This window comes from Muntiacus reevesi, chromosome 1, assembly GCF_963930625.1.
Source record: "Muntiacus reevesi chromosome 1, mMunRee1.1, whole genome shotgun sequence".
NCBI lineage: Eukaryota > Metazoa > Chordata > Mammalia > Artiodactyla > Cervidae > Muntiacus > Muntiacus reevesi.
This window is the reverse complement of record NC_089249.1, coordinates 120,538,595-120,562,317: the sequence shown is the minus strand read 5'-3', so window position 1 is coordinate 120,562,317 and position 23,723 is coordinate 120,538,595.

Sequence of the window (23,723 nt, the reverse complement as noted above, 5' to 3'; positions counted from 1 at the left end):
TAACTATTATTTAATATTTGGCAACTACTATTTAATATTTGGCTCAGATGGTAAAGCATCTGCCTGCAATGTGGGAGACCTGGGTTCAATCCCTGGGTCAGGAAGATCCCCTGGAGAAGGAAATGGCACCCCACTCCAGTACTCCTGTCTGGAAAATCCCATGGATGGAGAAGCCTGGTGGGCTACAGTCCATGGGGTCGCAAAGAATCAGACACAACTGTGCGACTTCACTTTCTTTTCTTTTTTTAAAGACCATTAAAAAAAAAAAAAATCAGACTTCTGACCCAACTCAAAAACCAACAAACTCATTAGAAAATTGACAAAAGACTTGAATGGACATTTCTCCAAAGATATACAAATGGTCAATAAGCACATGTAAGGATGCAGAATATAACTAATCATGAGGAAAATGCAAATCAAAACCACAGTGAGATACCACTCTGCACCCATTAGGAGGGCTATTACCATTAAGGAAGGGAGAGAAGGAGAGAGAGAAAGAAAGAAAGAAAAGGAGGGAGAGAGAGAAAGAAAGAAAGAATTGGTAGGAATGTGGAGAAATTGCTGTGTAAAATGGGGTAGCCTTTGAGGGAAATAGCATGACAATTCCTCAGAAAAAATAAAAGTCACCATACAGTCCAGCAGTTCCAATTCTGGGTATATACAGAAAATAACTGAAATCATAAATGTGAACATATTTGTACATCCATGTTCATAGAGCTTTATGTAGAATAGCTAAAAGGTGGAAGTAACCTAAATGTTCAGTGAGGGGTGAATGGTTTAACAAAATGTGGTAGGAAGGAAATTCTGACACATGCTATAACTTGGATGAACCTTGAGAACATTATGCTAAGTTGAATAGGTCAGTCACAAAATGACAAATACAGTATGTTTCCACCCATATGAGTTACCTATAGCAGTGAATTCACAGAGACAGAAATCAGAATGGTGGTTGCCAGGAGCTGGGGTTGGGAGGAATGAGAAGTGAGTGTTTAATTCGTATGGAGTTTCCATTTGGGAAAAGGAAAAATTTCTGAAGATGGATGGTGGTGAAGATTATGCAACAGTGTGAATTAACGTACTTAATGCCATTAGATGGTTACAATGATACCTTTTGTGTTGTACATATTTTACCACAATAAGTAACCATTTTTCCATTTTTTCCTGGAAAAAAATAGAAAAGGAGTAGGCAGTGAAATTGGGCCCACATCCTCTTGGTCAGCATATTCATGACAATAAAGGAAGCATCTGAACAGAGTGGGTAACACGAGCCCACACACCCAAGCTGCAGATTATTCTGTCAGCCAAGAAACCTACAGTGAAATTTCAAAAGGATTGAAAGGACCTACGCAGTCAAAGTGGATATAAATGACAAACCTGGGGACTCTAGGTGTTATTTCTGGGAATGTGAGTTTAATTCTCAAGGCTCATGGGATTGATGACTGGCCATGTGAGCACTCACTCTCTGGCCTACATTGTACAATCAGCTCTCTCTATCCATAGGTTCCACATCCACAAATTCAACCAGGATAAAAGAAAAAATTTTAATTAAATTCTACAAAGTTTCAGAAAGCAAACCTTGAATTTTCTGCACTCTAGCAATGATTTATTTATATGTAGCATTTACAGAGGTGCTGGTAGTAATAATAGTTAGCATAGCTGCCTTCTACAGCATTTACGTTGCATTTACAAATATTTACAATAGCATTTACATTGTATTGGGTATAAGTAATCTAGAGATGATTTAATGTATTCAAGAAGATGTGTGTGCTATATGCCATTTTATATAGGGAACTTGTGTATCCTCAGATTTTTCACATCTGAAGGGAGTCCTAGTCCCCCACAGATCCCAAGGGACTGCTGTATATCCACAGGTCTTATCTCAGGCAGGATCCCATCTTGTTTTCTGAGCAGGAAGACTCTCCTGCAGGCAAGTGTTTCTCCTGGGCCTGAATGGAAAAGCTTGTAACACCCAGTATGTCTTGGCTGGGACCCAGGAAGCCTGGAGATTCATAAATCCCTCCAGCTGGGGCAAGAAACCCACAAATACCATTTTCAGTCCTGAATATAAGGACCTTACAATCACCACTAAGGGCTAACAAGTTAAAAGCTAAGTGGGACTTCCCCAGTGGTCCAGCAGTTAAGACTTGGTGCTTCTACTGCAGGAGGCCCCAGTTCAATCGTTCCACAGGCCACAGAGCACAGCCAAAAAGTAACAGCAACAAAAAAACTGAATGGACTGAAAAATAAGCAACTCTCTTGGATTCATAAGAGGGGGAGAACACGAACAAACCACTGCTTCTAATAATGGGGAGACAGACAGGCAAATAAAGGGAGTTACAGCTTCCCTGAGCAGAGATTCTTGAGCAGAAGCTACCGTGGGAACCAGTGACAGGATAGGAAAACCTGAAATGTACTCAATGCATTAAAGAAGGCTTAATGTGGACAAATCTGAAAGTTAAAAACTACAGGGGACCAAGTCTTAGGGGTAGCCCCAAACTTTTGAGAGTTTTACCTTCTAGAACTTGAGCAGGTTCTCACAGCAAACGTTGGAGAAGAACTCCTTCAGGCTTCCTGCAGGGCAGAGGCAAAAGGAACCATTTTGAACTACGTCAGAGCACAGCTGTTCTTAATAAGGCTGATCAGGGGATCAGGGGAAACTAGTAAACCAGAGCAAACTTGCTGAGGTCTTAGCATGAGCCTAACTGGACTTGAGGAAGGGGTATACTCAGCTCCATCCCATCCTGTCCCACCAAAGCGTGGAGAAAAATACTTGTGAAGTTCAAAGTCCAGAGGCACAGGCTCACCAAGAGACTGAGTCCTAAAGACAAGACAAGACTATAGAACACTCCATCTCTTCCCACACCTCACTGCCATACTCCCAAAGGTCCATTTACAGAAGTTTCTTTTAACTGGTACATCAGGCCCAGTTATCAAAAAAAAAAACTGCAAGGCATACTAACACACACACACACACACACACACTTTCTTTGAAGAGACAGATCAAATGTGTAAAACACAAAACTATGAAATCCTAGAAGATAACATAGGAGAAAATCTAGATGACTTTGGGTAAAGTGATGACTTTCCAGATACAAATCATGCTCCATGAAAGAAATAATTGATAAGTTAGACTTCGTTAAAAATTAAAAACTTCCATTCTGCAAAAGAAAATGTCAAGAGAATGAGAAGATGACCAAAAGACAGGGAATATATCTTATAAAACATATATCCGATAAGGAACTGTTATCCAAAATATACAAAGAGCCCTTAAAACCCAACAGTAAGGAAGTAAACAAACCAGGGAAAATGGGCCAAAGATCTAACAATCTCACCAAATAAGATACACACATGGCAATTAACCATATGAAGCCTTTGCCACATCTACTGCAAGAATGAAGACCATTCTCAGCAGACTGTCCACATTTCAGAAAATGTTGACAACACGTTGAAGTGACACAGTTACTATGAAGGCCCCCAGAGGAACCCTGCAGAAGGACGTCAATCATATCAGCGTAGAACTGTTTCCTTGGAAAGAAGCAGCTCCAGGCTGACAAATGGTGAGGAAATAGAAAGGCACTGGCTACTGTTCACACTATCTGTAGTCATGACCAAGAGTGTCATGCTGGGCCTCCATCACAAGATGAGGTCTATGTGTGCTCACTTCCGGTCAATGCCATTACTCAGGAGAACAGGTCTATTATTGGAATTCAAAATTTCTTAGATGAAAGACAGATCCACAGGGTTTGGATGAGGCTGGGAGTTTCTTGCTCTGTATCTCAAGCCTTGAAAGAGTTAATTTTTGCAGGAAATATCACATGTCATCAGGGAAATGCAAATTAAAAACACAATGAGATTCCACTATACATGTAGAAAAATGACCAAAATCCACAACACTGGCAAAAAATGCTGGCGATGAGATGGAGCAACAGTAACTCTCACACGTTGCTGGTGGGAATGTAAAATGTATAGCCATTTGGAACACAGATTGGCAGTTTCTTACAAAACTAAACATAGTGTTAGTCATTCAGTCATGTCTGACTCTTTGCAACCCCATGGACCATAGTCTGCCAGGCTCCTCTGTCCATGGAATTCTCCAGGCAAGAACACTGGAATGGGTAGCCATTCCCTTCTCCAGGACATCTTCCTGAGCCAGGGATCAAACCCGGGCCTCCTACATTTCAGGCAGATCCTTTACCATCTGAGCCCACCAGGGAAGCCCACTCTTACCCCATGATCCAGCAGTTGTGCTCCTTGATATTTACCCAAGGAAACTGAAGTCTTATATCTACACAAAAAGCTGCATATGGAGGTTTATGGCAGCTTTTCTCATAATTGCCCAAACTTGGAAATAACCAAGATGTTGTTTCAGTAGATGAATGGATAAACAAACCGAGATACATCCAGACAATGGACTAAGGGGCTGGTAGGGATGCATGAAAAGAGAGGGATGAATAGGTGAATCACATCAAATTTTTAGGGCAATGAAAACACTATATGAAACATGTCATTATACATTTTTCTGAACTGGGAGACTGTACAACACGAAGCGTTAACCTTAATGGAAACCATGGACTTTGAGTGATTATGATGTGTCAGTGCAGATTTACCAGTCATAGCAAAAGTACCTTCTGGCAGGGGATGTTGATTTTGGGGGAGGCTACGTCAGGAACGTATACAAAAAATCTCTGTGCCTCCCTCTCAATTTTGCTATGAACCCAAACTAATCTGAAAAAAAAGTCTTGAAAGAAACCCAGGAGCTGGTTGAGGTCTCCCTGATACACTGAGATGGACCTCACAGGGCGGGGGCCTGGAGCCCCCTGCAGCAGCACCCAGGGGTGTATTTTGAGAGCGATCCTGGGCTGAGCAGAAGTCAGTTACAAAGATGGTATTTGACACAAGCACCAGATCAAAGAACAGATCTGAGAAAACTGATAGAGGTTGTGGAAGAAGGAAGAAGAAGGAAGCCCATCAGTTGGAATTGTTATTATTGGACAGACTAACAAGATGACAATTGGAGGCAAAGTTAAAAGTTAAACTAGAGTCAGAGTCAGGTGCTGGGGCTACTAAGCTGGTTCCATTTGTACCTCAGAAGCACCTAGCCCCAATCTGAGTCCTCCTGTCACAAATGAGTCTGGGGCACTTCCTCTCCCTATAGATAGCTGCATGTGTCCCTGAAATGGAGGAGAACATCAAACACGTCAGAGGCCAGCCAAAAATACATTTACAAAATTTTAGTTCTCTGGAAACTTCTCAGACAATGTCTATTTCAGTGATATTACTTCTCCAACAGGCATAGTTTATAACAGTAAAATTAGAAAGACAATTATAGGGGCCAGTCATGCCCCTTAGGAACAGAAAATTGTTCCTAAGTTCTCATGCAGTCAACACTGACTAACGTCCTGATCTTATGTCCAGTAGGCACCGACTCTACAGTGCCGAAAGGTTTCTGTGATTGTGGCAGGTGGAAAAGCTTCACCCCAAAGGCTGAATTTGTTCATAGACTGACTTCCTTCTGGCCCTGAACCAATTTCCCATGACTGACTTAGTAATATAATTTGTGGTAATAATCTGTTAACATGTCATATATATCTTCATATATTCAGCACTGACTTCATTACCGTGGGCCTCCTGGGGTGTGGCTTCATTTCCTGTTAAGCAGTCTTTCCATGGTTTTCACTTTCCTTAGCCCATTTGTGTGGAATTGTGCATTTTTACAATGTTCATGCAAAGAAGTGTATGGACAGGCACATAAACACCATATTAATTCTTAACTTGGACCAGAGAAGTTACATAGTTTTATTTCATTGCACAGAAAAATAAAAATGAGAAGGAAAAAATCATTATGTGTTAAATTAGTTAGAAAACTCAGTGATGTTTTAAGTTGGTTTTTAAACATTTTTTTTGGATGTGGACCATTTTTAACATTTTTATTGAATTTGTTACACTATTGCTACTGTTGTATGTTTTGGTTTTATGGCTGTGAGGCATGTGGGATCTTAGTTCCCTGCCCAGGGTTCAAACCCACACCCCCTGCATTGGAAGGTGAAGTCAACCACCATCAACACAGAGGTCCCCGTTCTAGGTTTTAATTAAATCAATTTTACTTAATTGCTAATATTTTGAAACCAAAACTAGAACTAGAAATTCTGTTAAAGTGTATGGGCTAAACACAACTGGGAGAGCTGTGTTCTAGAATTTGAATAATGACTTAGGGCTCCCCCAGATTCTGAGTTGCTTTGTTTACCTAACAAATATCAAAAGAAATTAGGATAGAACCCATATTCCTACTAACACTGATGCCTGCTAGATAAACACAGAAAGTTCTGATGTATAGTCAGGTATCAGTAAAGGCAAAGGCCTGAGTCCTAACTGAGCAGGTACTATGTGCTGACTTCACCAGGTTCTGGGTATACTGTGCAGGAGTGGGGTGGGGGTCTGTCAGGTCAGGGAGACGGGAAAAGCAGTTCTCTGATGTCCAGAGTTGTCTGGGCATTCCTGTGGCTGAGTTCTCTGAACTCATTGCTCACTTCCCTACTTCTCTAGTTTCAATAAGCTTGTTGCTTGGAAACTCACAGAAAATGTGAAGTGGGAGCATGGCAAAGGAACCTGTCATAACCCACCATGCCCTGTTTTATTACCTTTATGGCATTTCAAGGTGAAAGTCTATATTTAGCCTTGTCTTCTGCTTTCTCGGGGGAAATTCCAGACGGCTGCAGAGAAGCTGTGGCACTTTTCCTGCCAGTCAGTGAGAGCCTGCGCTCTCACACCCTGATCCGCGAGAAGCAGGTCTGGGGTCAGCGCTTCTCTAGGACAGGGAAGAGTCCAGGAGCCATTTGCAAAGCTGGGCACGACCACCAGTCCCTTTATCTCTTCTTAAATGTCACAGTGCAATCTTAGATGTGAGAACATTTTTTTTTTTCTTTTTTAATCTGAGTTTTACATAAAGAAATGGCTCGGAAGCTATTTCCAGACCAATTTATCTGCTGTTATGGGAACCTTCTTTAAGGAAAAGACATAATCTGTCTGACATCCTTCATCCACCCACTCCCCTATCTCTTTTCTAATGAAAAATGTGCTGTGGTTAAACTCCCTCTGTATCCAAAGGCCATCTGGCTAAAGCAGGATGCTATACTTTCCAGAAAATGAACAATTTTTAAAAAAATGAATGAAAGCAATTCCTCACAGTTTTTTCAGATATAGCAAAAAACAAAACAAAACAAAAAAATTGCAAGAGAGTCCCAAGAAAGAGCTAGCAGACATTGTCAATAGGCCAAAATCTCTCCATGTTGAACAGGAAGAGGGTGTCTGACCTTTCCTCCACAGCACTGCTCTGTGGAATTTGCCCCTGCTTTCCTTATTTGCTATCTCTTGTATGGAGGGTGGTAAATCATCACTCCCTAACCCCACCCTGCTTGAAAGTGTCTCTGACTCTAGAAAGCACCGTGTAGGTGACTCTTCAATTAAAGGCACAAGGTCTGCAATCAAAAGATCTCAATTTGAGACCTGCGTCCATCAGTACTCAATACATAACCTCAAGCCAATGTTACATATTCACAGTGAATTGTATATTGTACAATGTATATTCCACATCTGAAAAAAAATGGGATAATAGTTGCACCTGCTTCCTCATCTATTAAAAGGAAATAATAACATTGTTGTCGTTGTTTAGACTCTAAGCTGTGTCTGACCCTTTTGTGACCCCATGGACTGTAGCCCACCAGTCCATTGGGATTTCCCAAGCAAGAATACTGGAGTGGGTTGCCAATTCCTCCTCCAGGGGATCTTCACAACCTAGGGATTGAACCCGTGTCTCCTGCATTGACAGGCAGATTTTCACTGCTGAGCCAACAGGGAAGCCCATGATAACGTTACATATCTCTGTAACATTCATCTTGGTGTGAAGATAAAATAAAGAACACAAGGTGCATAGCATAGAGTGTGATATGCAGCAGGCAATAAAAAACTGGTAGTTACAAGGATGGTGACCTTATGAGGATGGTGTCTAAAAAGTGACCTTCAGTTTAGTTTAGGATGTAATACCAGCTCAGAGTGAGAAGAGCGCTCCTCCGGCCAGAATGCACTTTCTCTTGGAAAATGCCCAGAAGGGCTCACTGTAGTTAGTCTAAACAAGGTTTATTCCTAACCAGCCACCAGCTGTCTTTACACCTGTAAGTCCTACAGGCAGCTCAGATTCAATACATTCAAATATAGGCATCTTAACTCTTTTTGACTCTCATGTCAACCATATCCTTCTTTCTGTAGTATTTTAATAGGTAACCCTATGCATCTTGGTAACATATGCACATGTGCATATGCAGAAACCCAAGGACAGAGGAGCTTGGTGGGCCACAGTCTATGGGATCACAAAGAGTCGGACACGACTGAGTGACTTCATTTTCACTCACATGCATCTTGAAAACCAGCGGCCTAAGAGTCGCCCTGAGGCCTTCCCTGACCCTCTGCCTCCCTAATATTTCACTTCCTGATATGCCTTGAATCCATCATCCTTGGCCCTTCCATATTTTTGCCTTATATGAAGCCTCCTCCCCTCTCTCCTGCACTATTGCAATAACTTCTTAGCCACTCCTACTCTCTAATCTATTTGCTCTCTGCTTCACCCTCCATACATACTTACCACACACATGATCATTCTAAAAAGCAATTTGATCACGTCACTTCTCTAAGCCCCTGCAATAATTCCCTATCAATAAAAGGATTATCTCCAAACTCTTGGCCAAGGGTATAGGTCTGCCATACTCTAACCCTCCCTTCCCACATCAACCTCATCCCCACCAATCCTTCATGATTGTCGAACATTCGAGCAATGAGAAGCTCTTATCATCTCAAGAAGATTGCACAATCCAGACTTCAAGATGGCCCTCATGATCCCCACCTCCTGGTGTTCATGACCTTGGGTAGTTTTCTCCCACATTGTACCAGAGTTGGTCTGAGTGATCAATAGAATGGTAGAATGATGATAATCTAACCACTTCTGAAATTCAGTTATAATGACTAAGGCTTCTATCTTGAACTGTCTTTTCTCTTGGATTACTTGCCCTCCAGGAAGACAGCTGCTGTGTCACATGAGTAACTCTATGGAGTGGCCTCAGCCTCCTAAGGGACTGAAACCTCCTGCTGACAGTCACGTGAGTGACCTTGAAGACGACTTCTCCAGCCCCTTCAGATGACCACAGTCCCTGCCGACACTTAAGAGCAACCTCACGAGACACCATAATGCAGGAGCATCCAGATTCATGACCCTCAGAAAGTATGTGAAATCCCAGACATTTACTACTGTAAGCAGGCAAGTTTCAGAGTGATTTGTTACATAGTGATAGATAATTATTGCAAAAATTATCTTCATTTAAACCTCCTTTCTCTTGTGTATTCCTCTATTCATCATACATACCACCCATCTGTTGCCACCATGTAAACCTCAGTTAAAACGTCACTTACTCTATAAAGCCATCCCACTTCTCCTCCACATCCTGTCTGCAGTCTCATTTATATTTACATAGAATCTTCTACTTAACTCCACTGTGACCCTTGTCACATCATCCTCTGTGGTATACATTGAATAATGTTACCTCTAAAACGTCAGGGTCCTAATCCCAAGGGCTTTTAAATATTACTTATACAGCAAATGGGACTTTGCACATGTGATTAAGTTAAGGATCTTGAGATGAGTTTTCCTGAATTATCTAGATTTCCTGGGTTACCTGGTTATCATCATAGAGACCATAGAAGAGGGACCTAGGAGGAGTCAGAGTGAAGGGAGAAGGTGATGTGACCACGGAAGCAGACATTGGAGTGATGTGCTCTGAAGATAGAGGAAGGGGTCACGAGCCAGGAAGACAGGCAGCCATTAAAACCTAAAAAAAAGGCAAGAAAACAGATACTTCCCTAGACCCTCTAGAAGGATGTGGCCTCCTGGCACCTTGACTTTAGCCAAACAAGATTCATTTTGAATTTCTGATCTCCAGAACTGTAAGAGAACAAATGGGTATTATTTTAAGCCTCTAAGTTTGTGGTCATTTGTTACAGCAGCTATAAAAACTAACACATCCTGTATTTGTTCATTTATCTTGCCCTCTGCGTCCTCCCCTGCCCCCATATACAATAGACTATTAACTCCCTCAAGATCATGTCACATTTATCTGTACCCAGGGCCTAAAATGATGCCTGGCACAGATCCATAAATATGTACTAGTTAGTCAAATAAATGAACCAGTCTAAACTCTTCAGGTTATAACAAATCATTATAGAATTGTCCCTCAGTATCCACAGGGGATTGGTTGCAGGATGCTTGCATATACCAAAATTTCCTCAGATGCTCAAGTTCCTTACATAAAATAGTGCAGTACAGCTACCCTCTATATCCACAGGTTCCTCATCTGCAAATTCAGAAAGCTGACCATATTATCAAAGATAATGACTTCCTTCTAACAATTTTTTTCCTGGTAAAATGTCACTAGTTTTCACAGATCCAAATAGAAATATAATTCCTGTCTAGAAAAAAAACAAAAAGCAAAAACTCAAAGGTTTATCCTTGAAGTAAAAGAGAATGTCAGAGGTTATCTCCTGGATTTAGTAACTGAAGTAAAATATTTTTTTCTGGAGTAGATCCTTCTCCCAAGCACAAGTCCTAAAAGTGGCATGAAATTGTGGGCAGAGTCCAATGAAGTAACACAAATGCAAATAAAGGGCTGGGATCTAGGTGGTGGCACCTGCACCTCTGGTCATTAGCATTTGATCTACAGAGGGTGCTTCCACTCTGCCCTTAACTCTCCATGAGACCCTGAAAAAGCCACTTGTCCTCAGTTCTTGACCTGTATAATTAAGTGGTTGATTAAAACTCATTCAGCATTTCATTCACCAAATATTTGTTGAGTACCTACTATGTTCTAAGCATAGTTCTCAATGCTAGGAGTACAGCTTTAACAAGATTCCCCACCTGCATGGATTCTAGAGGATCAATTAGTTAATAAACAGAACAAATGCAAAAAATATACACTGTGTTGTGCTGCGTACTTGCTAAGTCACTTCAGTCATGTCTGACTCTGTGCGACCTCATGGACTGTAGCCTGCCAGGCTCCTCTGTCCATGGGATTCTCCAAGCAAGAATACTGGAGTGGGTTACATGGTGACAAATGCTATGGAAGAAAATAAATTAGGGGAAGGGCTCAGTGGATACAGGAGTGGAGGTGCAAGAGGAATTTAATTTCAGCAGGGTGGTCAGATAAGGCTTCATTGGAAAGGTGAAGTTTGAATAAAGTCCAGAGAAGGTTAAAGAACAAATCATGCAAACATTCGAGGGAAGATTTTCTAAGACTGGAGCTCGCAAGAGCAAAGGCCCTGAGGCAGGAGGATGCCTGATAGATTCCTATGTTTGAAGAATAGCAAGGAAGCCCCTGCAGTTGAGTTGGATGGGAGTGAACAAGCACTGAACTGAGTAGTAAACAAGATGAGAAAAGTTTTTAAGGAGGGACCAGACAGTGTAGACTAGTGCTGTCTGATATAAACTGTAAATATAATTTAAGCCAGAAATGTGAGCTACCTATGTCATTTGTTTTCTCTTAGCCACACCAAAAAAGTAAAAAGGAACCGGTAAAATTATTTTAATAATAAATTTTATTTATCAAATATATTAAAAATACTATAATTTCAATATATAATATATACATCCCAATGTTTATAGAGGATTACTTATAGTAGCCAAGATATGGGAGCAATCTAAGTTTCTATCAACAGATGAGTGGATTAAGAAGATGCATAGCATATATGGAATGTGACTATGGAATACTGCTCAGCCATTAAAAGAATGAAATTCTGTCATTTGCAACAACATAGATGGACCTACAGGGTGTTAATGCTTCAGTGAAATAAGTCAGATAGAGAAAGATGTGAGATCTCACTTATATGTCAGATCTTAAAAAAGAAACAAACAAATTATATAACAATAGAAACAGACTCACAGGTACAGAGAACCAACTAGTGGTTAACAGTGGGGATAGAGAATTGGAAGGACAATATAGGACAGGTACAAAGTATTGTGTATAAACTAAATAACTACAAGGATATAGTGTACAGCACAGGAACATAGCCAATATTTTATAATACCTTTAAACCAAGTGTAATCTATAAAAATGTTGAATCAGTAATTTATACACCTGAAACGAATATTTGTAAATACTCATACAACTAATAGTTGTAAATTAACTATACTTCAATAAAAAAAAAAAGAATGAGACCCTTGGAAAAATGTTATGGATGTTTTCATGGACTGTAATCACGTGGTCAAAGTGCTGAGGTTTTCTGAACCCGTGTGTCTTTTTCTGTAACATGGAGACACCATATCAGGAAGCGGAACCTCAAATGCAGAGGCCCCAGGGCAAGAGCGAGCCAGATTTACTCAGGGACGACCAGTGTGGTTGAAGAGGAGAAGCAAGGAGGAAAATGGCAGGAGGTCAAAAAGTAATGGGAGGTGGGTGATAAGGAGTCATGTTACCGTTTCTCCAACTTCAAAGAAACGGAATAACAACAAGTAAACACCAACTAAGCCTAGACCACTGTGCTGTGGTTAAAAACTCAGTTCCAGACTCTTCTGGGCCAAAACTATTTCTGTAGGTTCCCCCCTCTACATTTCCACAAATTCATCTAGTAATATATGTGGAGCTCATAGACGATCCGAGTAACAGTGTCCTTTTGATCTGCTCCAGAAGGAGGAAGCTGCTCAGAGGCAGAGCTGCTGCACAGGTGATAAAGTTTAAACTTTCAGGTTTTTCACAGACAGAAGGCTCTTCCAAGGCTATCTTGAATGTTGTATTCATACCTTAATCTTTCTTTCCTTCAAGGGTATCTCTAAATTATAAGCTTCAGGACCAACAAAACCTAGATCTCTCATACTTAGGAAGAATGTTCCATCATAGACTTGTGTTAAAAATAAAAGTAACTGACTTGGGTAAAAGCTGGGGAGGGACTTGGATACACCTGTCTGCTAAGCATACCTGGAGAGGGCTGGTCATTTATGCTGCAGAAAAGGAGCTGCCCAGTGACACCCTTCGAAAAGGAAAAGTTAAACAAAGAGAATTATGCAGGAAGAGCTCTGTTTGTCCTTCCCAAATCTGTTTGATCATAAAATTAGGTGTGTTGCTTTTAAAATGTATAGATTCCCAGGCCTTACTCCGGATCTACTGATTCAGACTCAGTGGTAGAGCCTGGGAATCTTTAAGAAAATTCCACCCATGGCCCCAGTGTGTTAGGGATTCTGAAACATAATTTTGAAATAATGAGGCATAACCCTGAGCACTTCTGGGAAGAAGAGCAGCCTCAGTCCCAGATATGGGGTGGGAGAATTCCTGCTTGTTGTGGAGAGAGACACTTGATCAGTGATTTACAATCTAGGTAGCTCTTCCCCTACCCTCCAAGGTACATCCAGTTAAATGAAGACCCAGCATCAGCTCCCTAAGACCAGGCCCAGGTAAAAGGAGACAGACTTCAAGAGGCTGCCTTCAGGTGGCCTCCAAGAACATGGTCATGCACATCTCTCGGAGGAGTACTGCCCTCTACAACTGTGGGGACCTGTGTCAGAGCAGAGGGAATCATTGCCTCCTGGACTCCAAGTTCCCACACCTGTAATGAATCTGGGGACCACAGGGAGAGGTTGAGGAGAGCAAGCTCAAGGGCGTCCACATACAGGACAGAGCTGCAGTTTAGAAAGGCAAAGTGATGCGCTCAGGGTTACCCAACCAGTAGATGGTGGTAGATCTAGGATGATGTAAACCTGAAAGTGTCAGGAGAAACAGACAGACTTAGTTACATACAGTGAAGAGAGTTTGCATCACAGGGAATTAAATGCACAGAGCCTAACCAGTTGATGAAAATACAAAATGAGCTGAAAGCAGTCATCTCTGCTTAAGTCTAACAGTCTGATGGGGAGGTGGGTGGGAGATGGGGAAGCAGAAGCCTACTCATGGCTTCTCTCTAGAGGTGCAGAATGGAGAAGAGGGCCCGACTGCCTGGAACACACAGAGGGAGCTGGTGCAGGTGCTGAGAACTTGCCGCCTTACCACTTCCAATCAGATGGGCGTGGGGAAGTCCTCGTTAGCAGTTGCTTAAAGAGAAGACATTAAAGGAGAGAGGGTACAGAGGAGCCTTTAAGAGGGCTCAGCAAGTCACAGAGAGCTGAGAAGGTTAATCCAGAGGCAGACCCTCACTTCCCGCTAACTGAGGTGGGATGGACCCCAAGGTAGTGGCTTTAACAAACACCGTTACTTTATTCAAAAGATGCACCATGAAGAATGCCCCATGACCTTGTATATCATTAGTGAGGTAACATAAAAAAGATACATATTTCCTTTGATTCACAAGACACCCAACTTCCAGGAATGAATTAAAGAAAGTTTAAATCTCTCTGTAATAACTCTCAAAGTTTGCAAACCTGACACATAGCAAGGAATTAGATGGGTCGATACTTTTAGGACAAATGAACCAGAAAGAACATGAGGTGAAAGAGACTGAGTCAGAGGCAGTGTCAGCTTCTATTTTCAGACAACAGCAGCCTTGGACACAAACCAAAAGGCAGGCGATGTGCAAGCTCCGGCCCTGAGACCAAGCCCACATCAATCTCTGGTCACAGCTGCAGGCAGAGATAGCAAATCACTATTTCCCCATCTGAGGAACTTAGATAAAGACTGCATGACATCACAATTCTTCTGCAAAGAAAACTAGCACTAATGGCACTCTGCCTCTGGGTTAAGACGCTTTCTGGCCTCCCCATTGATCTGCAGCCTCTAGCGCTAAGTTCCTTCCCAGTCAGAGAAGCCTGCTTGCCATACTAATAGCTTGTGGACATGCTCAGCATTTGGGAACTCGCCTGTCTTAGCATCTAAGAAGAGGCAGAGGGGGAAACTAAGCAAGAGCCTTCACACTCTGACTTCAAATTTGGCTTTGTTTTTCTTTCCTTTTTCTTTCTTCTAGGGCTTCCATTGTGGCTCAGTTGGTAAAGAACCTGCCTGCAATGCGGGAGACCTGGGTTCAATCCCTGGGTTGGGAGGATCCCCTGGAGAAGGGAAAGGCTGCCCACTCTGGTATTCTGGCCTAGAGAATTCCATGGACTCTGTAGTCCATGGGGTTACAAAGAATCAGACACGACTGAGCAACTTTCACTCACTCACTTCTTTCTTCTAAACCTGCATCTATGGCAACTCAGGCCATGCATCCATTCCCCTTCATCTAACCAGGAAGGTGTCAGCACTCATGCCTGGAGAGAAAGGCTCAAAGACATTGCAGAACCAGGTGTGAGTGTGATACTGCCATGATCATGATCTGACTACCAATTTGCTACCTTACTCTCTAAGCCTCAGTTCAACTTTCAAATGCAGCTGAAAATTGAGTTGGGTCAAGAAAGTGAAATAATATGTGAATTGCCTATAACTTCCATAAGTGAGGTTTATTACTATTATTACAGTCTTAAAGGAGGAAACATCTGAGTACACTAAAGTTTACAATGTAGTGCCATTACCACCATGAAATATTTACAGGATATTTCAGAAACCAAGGAGTATTATGGTAGAGGAGAGGGGAGGCTTCTAAATCTATATTGGGCAAAGGTATGAAATGAGGTTTCAGAAATTGGAAGGATGGGTAGGAGTTAGCTAGGTCAAGAGGTTGGAAGAGTGTTTCTGGGCAGACAAAGCAGATTGCCTGAGGAACAGACACATGAAATACCACATGCAGTTTTGCAAGAGGGTCTGTGGAGCTAAAAAAGGGTTAAGGAAATGGTTGTGACCCAAAAAGGATGGTCAGGGGCCAGAGAATGAAGGGCCTGTATGCTAAGCCAGGAGTGTTGAACTGGAGTCCTGATGCCAGGGAGAAACACAGAAGAATTTTAAGTACAGAAGTATGATCGTGTTTGTGGGAGAGTAAATTGGACAGAAGTCAAACTAGTGGTAGATGCTTAAGTGCCATCTGACAATGCAAATTCCAGTGCTCATTTCAAGACCTACTTCAGAGCAACAATGTCATAAGAACTGGCATTTTAATTTAGTGCCTGGTGTGTGTGTGCTAAATCATTTGGTCATGTCCAACTCTTTGTGATCCCATGGACTGGAGCCCACCAGGCTCCTCTGTCCATGGAATTCTCCAAGCAAGAATATTGCAGTGGATTGCATGCCCTCCTCCAGGGGATCTTGCCTCAGTGTAAATCTCATGACAATAAAGTTGAGGAACAACTGAGATGCAGTATACAGTGGTGAATAAGAGTATAGGCTCTGGACTCAAACTGTCTGTGTTTGAAACAAGTTTCTGTCACTTCCTAGCTGGGTAGTCTTGAGCAGGGTATCTGTGGGTCTCATTTTGACCATCTGTAAAATAGAAATAATAATAGTACCTACTTCAAGGAGTAGCTGTGTGGAAAAAAAAAAAGATTAGCTGTGTGAACTGTACATGTTTAGAACAGAGCCTGGACAGAGCAAGCATGCATTAAGGTTGACCAGTAATTAGGGGTGGAGTTGGTGCTAGGAAGGCTGTTTGGTCTCCAAGTTCTCTCTGTGAACTGGTCACCTTCACTCGACTTCTTGGCTGTGACCCTGTGGACAAAAATCAGCTGCCAGTTAAGCCACATGAGCCACAAAACTCCCACTTACTTAGTTTATGTAAAAGTAGTATTTCTAATACTCACTTGAGCATCAAGCAAATTGTAATGCCTCAAATACCTCAGTTAATTATTTCAAGCACCATAGGACAAAATCTACATTCTGTCATACTTAGGAATTTTTTATTCCTGTCTATTTCTTAATACAGTAAATACTCAGTGCTTACAAACCAACATATACAAAATGTGTGTTAGAAGGCATCACGACAAACCCAGTGAAATCAGTATTCTAGAACACTGCCAGTGCCACTGAAGCTCACCATGTGCCTGCTGAGGTCTGAATGTTTGTGTCCCTTCTGCAAAACTCATATGTTGAAATCCTAACTCCCAAAGTGATGGTATACGGAAGGAAGGCCCTTCGGAAGGTGATTAGGTCATGATGGTAAACCCTCTTGGAAGGGATTAGAGTACTTGTAAAGAGGCTTCCTGTCTCTTCTGCCATGTGAGAACATAGCAAAAAGATGACTGCCTATAAACAAGATACCAAATTTGCTAGCACACTGAACTTGAACTTCCAGCCTCCAGAACTGTGAAAAATAAATGTATGTTGTTTATAAGCTACCCAGTTTATGGTATTTTGTTACAAAAGCCTGAATGATGAAGTGTATGTTCTTCACCAATCTGCAAGTCCCACCTTCACCACCAGAGGCAACCATTAACGCTGAATTGTATTTAATAATTCCTTTGCTTTTATTTAGACAGTATGTATTTTACTATGAATATTTAAGCAACATATTGGACTTTTAATTTTTTAAATTTTATATAAATGACATTTTAACTTATGCATCTGTCTGTCATGTGCTTTTTCACTCAATATCTTGTTGATCCATATGCCTATGGTTTACTCATTTCACTGATATATATTATTCCACAGTATTTATGGATCTACTCTCCTAACCATGAAGATCTGGATTATTTTCAATCGTTCATGACTTTGAACAATGCTGCTATATAAAGTTTGCCATCTATCTCCTGCTGCCATTGTGCAAAAGTTACTCTAGACCACTGTAACAGTTTCCTATTGCTATAGTAACAAATTATCTCAAATTTAGATGTCCAGTGGCTTAGAACAACAGAAATGTATTACCCTAATGATCTGGAGGTCAGAAATCTGAAATGGGTCTCTCTGGGATAAAAGCAGGGCTGCATACTTTCTGGAAGTTCTAGACTTCTCTAGCCTCTAGAGACTACTCATATTCCTTGGCTTACAGACCCTTCAAAATCCACAGTGACTGGTCACTTTCTTCTGGTTTGACTCATCTTCCACTGCTAAGTTTCCTTGTGATTACTGGGCTCACCTGGATAATCTAGGATAATGTCCTTATTTTAATATCAACTGACTGGCAACCTTAATTGTATCTGCAAACTTAATTCTTGTTTGCCACATGACCTAACATATTCACAGGTTCTGGGGATAAGGATGTAGACAGATATCCTGGGGTGGAGGGTGTTAGATTCTGTCTACCACAGTATAAGCCTAGATGTTAAGCTGCTGAATACCAGTTTATGGATCTTTCACTTTATATGATAATGTCAATTATTTTCCAAAATAATCAGACTAATTTATACTCCAGCAAAATAAGAGTTCTGACTGTTCCACACTTCGCAACACACTTCTTCAAACTATTAAAATTTTGCCAACCCATTGGGGATGAAACTGCAACTCAGGATTTGAATTTCTATTTTTCTAATATTGAGGTTGCATATTTTAATATTTTTGGCCATATGGGTTTCCTCTTCTGTGAAATGCCCGTTTTTATCCATTTGATTGTGAGCTTTTTTCTTGAGATTTGTATATTCTTTCTTCTTCTGGATATTACTACTTTGTCAGTTAAATATGCTGCAAGTATCTTCTCATTTATAGTATGTTCTGATGCAGCTAAGTATCTAATTAATAAAATTAATTAAAATTTCTTCAGTATTTTAATTTTATTTTTAAAAATTTTATATTGGAGTATAGCCAATTAACAATGTTGTGATAGTTTCAGATGGACAACAAAGGAACTCAGCCGTACATAAACATATATCCATTGTCCCCCAAACTCCCCTCCCATCCAGGCAATATTTTTCTTTATAAATTATATTTTTGTGTCTTTCTAAGAAAATTTTTATCCTGTTGGCATAAAGTCTCCTACATTATAAATTAAAAATTTTAAGGTGTTTTTTCCTTTCATATTTATGTCTTCAATCCACCTGAAGTAGATGTTTTTTGACATGAAGTGAGGCAAAGATCCAAATGCATTGCATTTTCCTCACAAGTGGATAACCAATTGTCACAATGCCAGTTACACTTATCTGCAAGGCCACTTCCATCATATATTAAGTTCTCTCACATGCCAGGTCTGTTTCAGGGCTCTCTAATATACTTTGGGTCCATTTATCTCTCCCTGTGCTTATATCACCGTGAAATTAAAAGACACTTACTCCTTGGAAGGAAAGTTATGACCAACCTAGACAGCATATTAAAAAGCAGAGACATTACTTTGCCAACAAAGGTCTGTCTGGTCAAGGCTATGGTTTTTCCAGTGGTCATGTATGGATGTGAGAGTTGGACTGTGAAGAAAGCTGAGCACCGAAAAATTGATGCTTTTGAACTGTGGTGTTGGAGAAGACTCTTGAGGGTCCCTTGGACTGCAAGGAGATCCAACCAGTCCATCCTAAAGGACATCAGTCCTGGATGTTCATTGGAAAGACTGATGTCGAAGCTGAAACTCCAGTACTTTGGCCACCTGATGTGAAGAGTTGACTCACTGGAAAAGACCCTGATGCTGGGAGGGATTGGGGGCAGGAAGAGAAGGGGACGACAGAGGATGAGATGGCTGGATGGCATCACCGACTTGATGGGCATGAGTTTGGGTAGACTCCGGAAGTTGGTGATGGACAGGGAGGCCTGGCATGCTGGGATTCACAGAGTCGCAAAGAGTCAGACACACTGAGCGACTGAACTGAACTGAACTGATGCTTATGTCACAGTGTCTTCAGCACAATACCTTTGTAAGACGTCTCATCATCTGACAAGACAAATGTCTATTACCCTTGATCTTCTTCTAGAGTACCTTAAATTTTATTTAACCTTTATATTTACCCAACAATTTGGCTTTTTCCTTTACTAACTTCAGTTTTTTTGTTCAGACTTTCTCAGATTGTTTTCCTTCTTGAAGATGTCCTAAGAGGTTCCTCTATTAAGAGTTCAGTGATGTTAAACTTTTTCAGTGTTTGTTTTTCTAAACTACTTCTATTTCATCCCCATTTTGAAAAATAGTTGTGGCAGAGAAAATTAGTATTTATCAAGTATCCACAGAATTGTCTTCATTTATCAGTCTCTTGCAGTTACTGTGGGACTTTGAGACTCATTCTGACCAAAGCACTGTGACTAGAAGTGACGTGTTTCACTTCCGGACAAAAGCAGATAGAACCTGTGCTCCTCAATGTCCCTCTTTCCCTCCTGAATGAACGATCTCATATGTCATGCAGCTCTGAGAGATGCCACTACAGAAAGCAGAGCTTATGACAGGCTGAGGCCCTGAGTGAGCATGTGGAGCAGAAAGTCCTCTGATCTATACTGGATGAATAATGTGAGCCAGAAACTTCTGTGTTAAGCCACAGAGGTTTCAGAGTTAGTTTATTACCATAGCATCATCTAACTTAATCTGGCCTATAGTTTTAAGGGGTGAAAGTGAAACTGTTAGTTGCTTAGTCATGTCCGATTCTTTGCGACCCCATGGACTGTAGCCCACCAGGCTTCTCTATCCATAGAGTTCTCCAGGCAAGAATACTGGAATGGGTTACCATTCCCTTCTTCAAGGGATCCTCCCAACCCAAGGATTGAACTCAGGTCTCCTTCATTACGGGTACTTTCTTTATCATCTGAACCACTAGGGAAATAATATCCCTCAGGACATTTAAAATATTTTCCTACAATCTTGTCTTTTCCACTTCTGTTGCTGAGAATTCAGCTGTTTTATTGTCATTTCTTTACCGGTAATCTTTACTTTTTCTTTGACTAATTTTGATATCTTAACTTTGTCTTAGACATTCTGAAGTTTTACAACAGTGTGTTTAGGTGTGTATATGTCTGCTTAAATTTATCTCACTGGGGATCCTTTGGGTGTTAGAATCTGAGGTTACTATCTTTCATCAATTGTAAAAATGTCTTATTGATATGTCTTCACATATTGCCTTGTCTTTTCCTCTATTATCTCCTCTTGAAAAGTCTGGTTAGAGGCATACTGAACTTTCTCACTCTATCCTCCATAATTCTTAACATCTCTGCCTAGCAATTATCCAGCAATTATCTCTCTGTGCTGCATTCTGTGAAATGTCCTCCAATCTATACTTACCAACCGCCTCTCATTGTCTAAGTTGCAAGAACCTTTGCTGTTAATTCTTCCATTAGCCTTTTAATTTTAATCATTTCATTTTTAGAAGTTTTATTTTCTTCTTTTAAAAATATGATAGATACTTTGATATAGTCTCTTTCTCCATCTTCACATTTTAATTTCCGTTATAATTTATTTTAACATATTAAGCACACTCGCTCACTTTAAAAAAAATGACATATATTTTATCACTCACGTTCAGCACTTCAGAGTAAGAGAACTCCTCCACATATTTTAACTTAATATTTTTATTATTTGTAATTGCATATACCTTCAAATATAAGAAACTTACCACTGGATCCTTCCCTGCCCCTAGATACCTCATTCACTGTGGACCCAGCTCTCACTGTCCAATGTTCATTATTGCAGGTAAATCAGTGTCACCCTATGTCTGCTGTTTAGTGTGTTTTGCCCCTGTTGCTGAGTCTGTCTCCAGTTACCCATAGTTCTACCGCAAATATCACAATTTTAATTCAGGGATCTGTAATTATTTCTCAGAGACCTACCTCCTCCTTTTCATATTTCTAGACAGCTGCTGTGTTTTGGAGAATGTCCAGAAGCTTGACCTTTGGATAAGGGTGAAATTGTACAAACTTTGGTTTCTTAATACCATCTGCCTGGGAATAAAATTCTCTGGATGGGAAGAAATGAAGGAAGGAAGGAAGGAAGACAATTTTTGGAAAATCTGTATATATGCCCTTCCTACTATAGAGAATGTGAGACTGTATGCCAGTGATGAGTTTCAATGATTACGGGTAGTTTCAACAGATAGCAGAGCTGCTATCTACTCATTGTTATAAATCCTGGCTTATCAACTGTACTAAAATTAACCTGCATTTTTAAAAAACTGATTTATGGCCTGTAATCATGTGTCAGTTCAATTCTTGCAGTGAGGGACAGGTATCACCTCTTTTGTAAACTTTCTAGACTAAATCATAGCAATCATCTTTGATTTCATGTGACAAAACAGATCCCATACTGTTATAAACAAAAGCTCCTGGACTTGTTTTCATGTATACACTGGGTATTTCCTGCAGGTGTGACGGCCAGCATTACAGATGTAAATCTTAAGTATGGCAATGTTCACAAGGAATATTTAGCTGACACATATTTAAGGGGTTTTCATTTAAAGTATATGGATCCATTCTCAGTATCAGCACGTAAAAACTATATTAGTCCCTTACCAAGCCTTCTACTGTCCAACTGCTGGGCTTTACCCTGCAGGCCTGCAATTCTTGTACTTGCCCAGCTTCAAGACCAAACAAAGAGCCTAGAGTCAGCAACAGAGACATCAGTGGTTTCATGGATAGCGAATCTTACATGTCTGAAGTGGCAGGGGAGAGAAGTTACCAATTATAGGCTGGCTCACTGGTTACCAGGGAAACCTGCAGAGGAACACACCCTTCACTGCACTTTGATGAACTATCAATGTGGAGATAGTTCTAATCTAAACATTAGAACAGTTACCATCTGGGGCCAGGAGCAAGTGCATAAGCATTTACTGATTAGGCTCCCTGACTGAGAGGAAAGGTCAGTCTTGTGAGTAGGGCATAGGTAAAGTAGGAACCTGCCGAGCAGAATATACAAGAGCAAGGGAACAGCCATCCTGAGTGGTCTGGCCACACAACAACGTATACCAAAACTTGATTGAGAGAATTAACATTTATAAACCATTGTTGAACTTATCTACAAAACAATCTATCTACAAAACAATTATTGTTGAACTTATCTACAAAACAAGCTTCCCTGATGGCTCAGTTGGTAAAGAGTCTGCCGGCAATGTGGGAGATCCAGGTTCAATCCCTGGATAGGGAAGATCCCCTGGAGAAGGAAATGGCAATCCACTCCAGTATTCTTGCCTAGAGAATTCCATGGACAGAGGAGCCTGTTGGGCTGCAGTCCATGGGGTTGCAGAGTCAGAAGTGACTGAGTAACTAACACTTCCACTTTCACAAAACAATCAGATTCACAGAGAAAACAGATTTGTGGTTGTCAAGAGTGGGAGTGTGGGTGAGGGAAGAAGAGACTGGGAGTTTGGGATTAGCAGATGCAAACTATTATATACAGGATGCATAAAAAACAAGATCCTACTTCATAGTACATGGATCTATATTCAATATCCTATAATAAGCTATCATCAGCTCCTTATAGCAAAATTCAGGCTGAAAGAAAAGAAAGTGGGGAAAACCAGTAGGCCATTCAGGTATGACCTAAATCAAATCCCTCATGATTTTACAGTGGAGATGATGAATAGATTCAAGGGATTAGATCTGGTAGACAGAGTGCCTGAAGAACTATGGACAGAGGTAACATTGTACAAGAGTCAGTGAACAAACCATCCCAAAGAAAAAGAAATGCAAGAAGGCAAAGCGGTTGTCTGAGGAGGCTCTACAAACAGCTGAAAAAAGAAGAGAAGAAAAAAGCAAAGGACAAAGGGAAAGATATACCCAATGAATGCAGAGATCCAGAGAAAAGCAAGGAGAGATAAGAAGGCCTTCTTCCATGAATAATGCAAAGAATAGAGAAAAACAACAGAATGGGAAAGACTAGAGATCTCTTCAAGAAAACTGGAGATATCAAAGGAACATTTCATGCAAGGATGGACATGATAAAGGACAGAAACAGTAAAGACTTAACAGAGGCAGGAGAAGATGTAGCAAGAATGCACAGAAGAACTGTACAAAAAAGGT